Source organism: Chrysoperla carnea (genome assembly GCF_905475395.1).
Source record: "Chrysoperla carnea chromosome X unlocalized genomic scaffold, inChrCarn1.1 SUPER_X_unloc_59, whole genome shotgun sequence".
Classification (NCBI taxonomy): Eukaryota; Metazoa; Arthropoda; class Insecta; order Neuroptera; family Chrysopidae; genus Chrysoperla; species Chrysoperla carnea.
The window spans coordinates 1-6810 of record NW_025408188.1 but is presented as its reverse complement, the minus strand read 5'-3'; the positions used below and the strand labels follow the sequence as shown (position 1 = coordinate 6810).

At 24.8% G+C, this 6810-nt stretch overlaps 1 non-coding gene across 1 annotated transcript; it reads left to right on the top strand.

Annotated features, from left to right (window-relative positions):
- Positions 1-734: 734 nt before the first annotated feature.
- Positions 735-853, top strand: LOC123304488. The gene has a single exon (XR_006536506.1). It is a non-coding gene; the product is annotated as a 5S ribosomal RNA (ribosomal RNA).
- The last annotated feature ends 5957 nt before the right edge of the window (positions 854-6810 follow it).

Sequence of the window (6810 nt, the reverse complement as noted above, 5' to 3'; positions counted from 1 at the left end):
TGGTTCATTCAAATTGGCTGCTTCCGCTTCATCTAATTCTTCAGCTAAATCAAAAGTATCCAAAAAAGAAAGTGGAGCAAAAGGTTCAGCAAAGAGTGCTAAAAGTAAACGGGCACCAAAAGAAAAGAAAGCCACAACTACATCATTGGCAGCCAAAAAGCCTAAAGCAAAAAAAGCGACTCCATCATCATCAACTGCTGCTAAAAAAGTTACTGCAAAATCATCAGCGGCATCAAAAAAAGCACCAGTTAAAGCAAAACCAGCAAAAAGTACAAAATCCGCTGCCAAAAGTAGCCCTGCTCGTAAACCGAAAGCACCAAAAGCTAAGAAAGCTTCTGTTGCCAAATCATCTCCTACAAAAATTAAAAAAGCAGCACCAAAAAAGAAATGATCTGTTACTTTAATAATATATTGAAATATTTCATTATTTTTGCTAAAAAATGAAAATAACATAGGCCTTAATACAGGCCACAAATTAATATTTGATAAGAGTAAATTATTTTTTGTATAAATATTTTATAAAATAATAGTTAAGAAACATTTGCCACAGTCAGTACCACGGATGGGTGGCCACTTGAGAATACTGTGTGCGGTTGCATTTTTATTTAAAATATATGGTATAATAAATAAGTATATATTTAAATTGATTACTTCATTGAAAATTTTAATAATATACTTTAATATTAATGATATTTATGAAAAATATATATTTGTAAAAATTTTCATTTATTACTGGCAACAGCCATACCACGTTGAAAACACCGGTTCTCGTCCGATCACCGAAGTTAAGCAACATTGGGCACAGTCAGTACTTGGATGGGTGACCGCTTGGGAACACTGTGTGCGGTTGCCTTTTTATATTAAAAATATAAATTATTTTTCTTCTTTTCTTTTTTTTTACACACCATATATAAATATATGTTATTTAGAAATGTAAACCTTTTATATTATTCGTCAACAAATAAATATTATTTTTTGTATAAAATTTTATTGCATTTATAACTCATATCATGGTTACTTTAAAGCGAGAAGTTTTTTTAATATTTCAAATGAATATAAAATAATATAAATTTTATGAAATTTATTTATTTTTAGAAATAGCAATCGCTTATAATTATAACAAAATTTTAATAATGTTTAATTTTATTTCAATAATTTATATATATATATATATATATATTTTTTAATAAAAATAATATACTCTTATTTAATAATATATGTTGGTCCTATATATAGGACCGAAAATATTTCTTATTTGTTTTTTTTTTTTTTAAATTGTCATTTAAAACGCTTATGCACGTTCTCCACGAATACGTCTTGCCAATTGTATATCCTTAGGCATAATTGTAACACGCTTTGCATGAATTGCGCATAAATTGGTATCTTCAAATAAACCTACTAAATAGGCTTCACTAGCTTCTTGTAATGCCATAACAGCTGAACTTTGGAAACGTAAATCGGTTTTAAAATCTTGTGCAATTTCACGTACTAAACGTTGGAATGGTAATTTACGAATTAACAATTCAGTACTTTTTTGATAACGACGAATTTCTCGTAAAGCTACTGTACCAGGACGATATCTGTGTGGTTTTTTTACTCCACCAGTTGCTGGTGCACTTTTACGTGCAGCTTTCGTTGCTAATTGTTTTCTTGGTGCTTTACCACCAGTTGATTTACGTGCAGTTTGCTTGGTTCTAGCCATTTTCAAATAATAATGTTTTTACAAAAAAACACACAATTTTAAAAATTATATTCGACAATTTGATACTACAAAGTCAAATGTTTAAATGCGAAATAAATGTGTTGTATTTATATTTATATGAAATTTCAAAATTTTTGTTGTCATATCCTATTGGATAGCTATCAGAGTATGGACTAATCAAATTGTATAGGCGTGGCTTAAAAAATCTTTAATGCTTTATATAAAAAGGCACAATTGTACCGGCGCTCACATACATTACAATACTTGTGAGGTTAACACACGTGTTATCCGTTCGTTAAAATATTGTAAATAATTTTTTATTAAAATGACTGGCAGAGGAAAAGGTGGAAAGGGTCTTGGAAAAGGGGGTGCAAAACGTCATAGAAAAGTTTTGCGTGATAATATCCAAGGTATTACAAAACCTGCAATTCGTCGTTTAGCACGACGAGGTGGAGTAAAACGTATCTCTGGTTTAATTTATGAAGAAACACGTGGTGTACTTAAAGTATTCCTTGAAAATGTTATTCGGGATGCTGTTACATATACTGAACACGCAAAACGTAAAACAGTTACAGCTATGGATGTTGTATATGCATTAAAACGACAAGGTCGTACTTTGTATGGTTTTGGAGGTTAAGAAAATATAATAATTTACTTAAAATATTTAGTAAATTTATTAAAGAATATTTAATACATCCGATAAATTTAAACAGGCTTTCCTTTTTGGGAAGCCACTAATTTTATTTATATAAGAGTAAATAAATTTGTTAATAAATATAACATATTATATAATTTGTTTACAACAAATTATTTTGTTTATAACATACATTACCAAATATTTTTATTTATTTTTTTTTTTTTTATTGTAATATATCTGCAATAATAAATTATAATTTGTATATTATCTATTTTATTTTACAATAACTTATTGAATTTTTGAAAAAATTTTATTATAAATTAATATACTATTATATTTTTTATATATACAAGTTAAGAGTAACAAGTATCGATAGGAGATTATCGAATTTATAACTAATAAAACATTTCGCCTTAATCAAAGAAAATAAAGATTTTGCTATACCATTTTTTATACTTTCAATAAATAATTTATTATTAAATTTTTATTATTTCATTTATTTTTTAAAATTATTAAAAATATTTTTCTAATAATTATAAGCGTACATAAACAAGTAGTAAATGTAAAATGAAAATAATAAAGGTAATGTAATGCAAATGCATTACATTGATTTACGATATATATTCCGCGATATCCTTTATTATATTTAAAATTAATAATATTGATATACTAATAATAGATATATTCAAGCTATTAATATATAAAATTTTATATTAAATATGATATTAATAATTGTTTATTTTATTTTTTTGTATATATAAAAATAATTTACTCTTATTTAAAAAATTTGATGGCTCTCTTAAAAAGAGAGCCGTTTTTATATGTTGATGTATTTTTATGTTATCAATTAAATAATATTTTCGATTTATTTATTTTGAACTTGTATATTTTGTAACAGCTTTAGTACCTTCACTAACAGCGTGCTTTGCCAATTCACCAGGTAATAATAATCGAACTGCGGTTTGAATTTCCCGACTTGTGATTGTTGAACGTTTATTATAATGTGCTAAACGTGATGCTTCAGCAGCAATACGTTCAAAAATATCATTAACAAAACTGTTCATGATACTCATAGCTTTACTAGAGATACCAGTATCAGGATGCACTTGTTTTAATACTTTGTAAATGTAAATTGCATATGATTCCTTGCGCTTCCTCTTCTTTTTCTTATCACTCTTTGATATATTTTTTTGAGCTTTGCCAGCTTTTTTTGCTGCTTTTCCACTTGTTTTTGGTGGCATTGTTACAAACAATTAATATACACAGATAGTTACAGAACACCAGTCAGTATATGTATGAGCGTGTCGTGTATACAACTAGCGTATTATATACGCGAAGATGGATATAACAATAAAAATGAATACTACTCTCTGATTGGCTAAAAATAATACTATAAGGTGATTGGTTTATTTTTAAAGTTTTATATTTTATAAATATTATAAATTAAAATACCCAAATAACATTTTAAACATTTATGTTACAATCCCCGTAACGTACACATCTGTGTGATTATATTTACAAAAAAAAATATTAATTAAATAAATTTATTCGCTATGTCTGGACGAGGTAAAGGTGGTAAAGTAAAGGGAAAGGCAAAGTCAAGATCAAGCCGAGCAGGATTACAATTTCCTGTTGGAAGAATTCACAGATTATTACGAAAAGGAAATTATGCTGAACGAGTAGGTGCTGGTGCCCCAGTATATTTGGCTGCTGTTATGGAATATTTGGCTGCAGAAGTTCTCGAGTTAGCTGGTAATGCTGCCCGTGATAACAAAAAAACACGTATCATTCCACGTCATTTACAATTGGCAATTCGTAATGATGAAGAATTAAATAAATTATTATCTGGTGTAACAATTGCTCAAGGTGGTGTATTACCAAACATTCAAGCAGTGTTATTACCAAAGAAAACTGAAAAGAAAGCATAAATTAAAAACATTGCATTAATTTTTATAATAATAATACATCGATCATAGGCCTTTTAATAAAAGGCCACAAATTTATTTAAAATAAGAGTAAAAATTATTTTTATAAATAATATATTATAATATTTTTTTAAAGAATCAATTTAAATAATTATAAATTAATGATTCTTTTTTTTTTTTTCTTTTTTTATATGTTATTATGGAAATAATTCATCATATTATGATGACATTTAGGTAACATATTATAAGAATATTCATAAAATATTATCAAAATAATATTGTATTATGATGATATTTAGACAAAATATTATAAGAATATACACAAAATATTATCAAAATAATATCATTAGATAACAAAACTGTTCATGATACTCATACCTTTACTAGAGATAAAAGTATCAGGATGCACTTGTATTAATACATATTATCACAACATCACAAAATATTTTTTAAAAGGAAAAATTTTTTTAAAATTATTATAAAATTTGATTGAATTAAATTTCAATTTATTTTTTTAATAATTAAAGAAAAAAAAAAAACAAAGCATATAAACTTTCTATTGAAAATGTTATTTTAAACTAGATGGCCAAGTGAACTTCGTTACACAAACAATATATGACGTATTCGTTATTTAAATAATCAGTATCCTTTGATATTATATCAATACGTTACTCTCTTCTTTTGATACATATTAATAAAATTTCAATTTATAAGATTTTATGTCAATTATATAAATAATATTATAAATTTTCTAAATACATAAGTTAAGTAACAAAAAATTTGAATAACAAGATAAATTTATATATTATGTTTTAATACTCGATACTATAATATATCGCATCCGTTACCAATTATTCGGTATCCTTTGATTTATACACAGAATGAACTAAAAATATATATCAAATTTATTTTATTTATTTATATATTTAATATTATTATTATTATTTTATATTACAAAGTTTCTTAACGAAGCTTACAATGATTTATCATATCGTACTTAACAAAATTATTTAGATCATATAAAATTTAAATTGTTAAAAAATTTGTATATTTATTATTATTATTATTTATTTTTATTAAAATTACATAACATAAAATTAATAATATTTTAATAATTATATAAATTAATTCTTATTTAAAATAATCTTATATTAATCTCAACAAATACTCTAATAATATATTTTGTCATAAATTTTTTTATATTTAAAATAAATATTATAATATATAAATACTTATATCAGTATAAAATTTCTTTATATAATTATGAAAAAATTAATTTAATAGTTAATTATTGATATTAATGCATAAATAAAAGTATTTTCTAATGAAATATATTTTGTCAATGTTCGATTAACACATTTCATAATAATACGTTTTCATTATTGACAAAAAAAGTTTTTCTAAAAATGAAATCTTATACTATAATATATATATTTATATATTAAATTTTTTAATTATTTATATACTAATAATTTATAATAAATCGATATTAAATAAAAAATAAAAATATATACTTTTTAAGTTTACCTTAAAAATATTATTGTTTTGTATGATTGAAATAATTAATATTAAACTATGTTTATTAATAATTGTTAATAAAAAAATTAAATATATTTTAATTTATAAAATAAATATTATTATTAAATTTATAATTTATTATTTTATATATTATAGAAATTGAAAAAATAAATCATGTTTACTACGACAGTAAATTAGAAATACTATTTAATTTTTATGTGTTTTCTACATGGTACTTTGACTTACATAGGGACTTATATTATTGTGAATAATGATATAATTGAAAACCTTTATTTTTTATTTGATAGAATTATTATATTTTATCATTTAAATATTTATAATAAATACATTATTTTTATAAAGTAAAAAAATATGGCCGAAGAAAATTCTACAGCTGTTGCAGCAACTGCGGTTACTGCTGCTTCTACAACACCAACAAAAAAAGCAACAGCTTCTGGTGCTAAACGTACAAAACAACATTCAAAACCAACACATCCACGTACATCAGAAATGGTTGTTAACGCAATTAAAAATTTAAAAGAACGTGGTGGTTCATCATTACAAGCAATTAAAAAATATTTAGCTGCAAATTATAAAGTGGATTCTGATAAAATTTCACCATTTATTAAAAAATATTTAAAAGCTGCTGTAACTGAGGGAGCCTTGGTACAAACTAAAGGTAAAGGTGCATCTGGTTCATTCAAATTGGCTGCTTCCGCTTCATCTAATTCTTCAGCTAAATCAAAAGTATCCAAAAAAGAAAGTGGAGCAAAAGGTTCAGCAAAGAGTGCTAAAAGTAAACGGGCACCAAAAGAAAAGAAAGCCACAACTACATCATTGGCAGCCAAAAAGCCTAAAGCAAAAAAAGCGACTCCATCATCATCAACTGCTGCTAAAAAAGTTACTGCAAAATCATCAGCGGCATCAAAAAAAGCACCAGTTAAAGCAAAACCAGCAAAAAGTACAAAATCCGCTGCCAAAAGTAGCCCCGCTCGTAAACCGAAAGCACCAAAAGCTAAGAAAGCTTC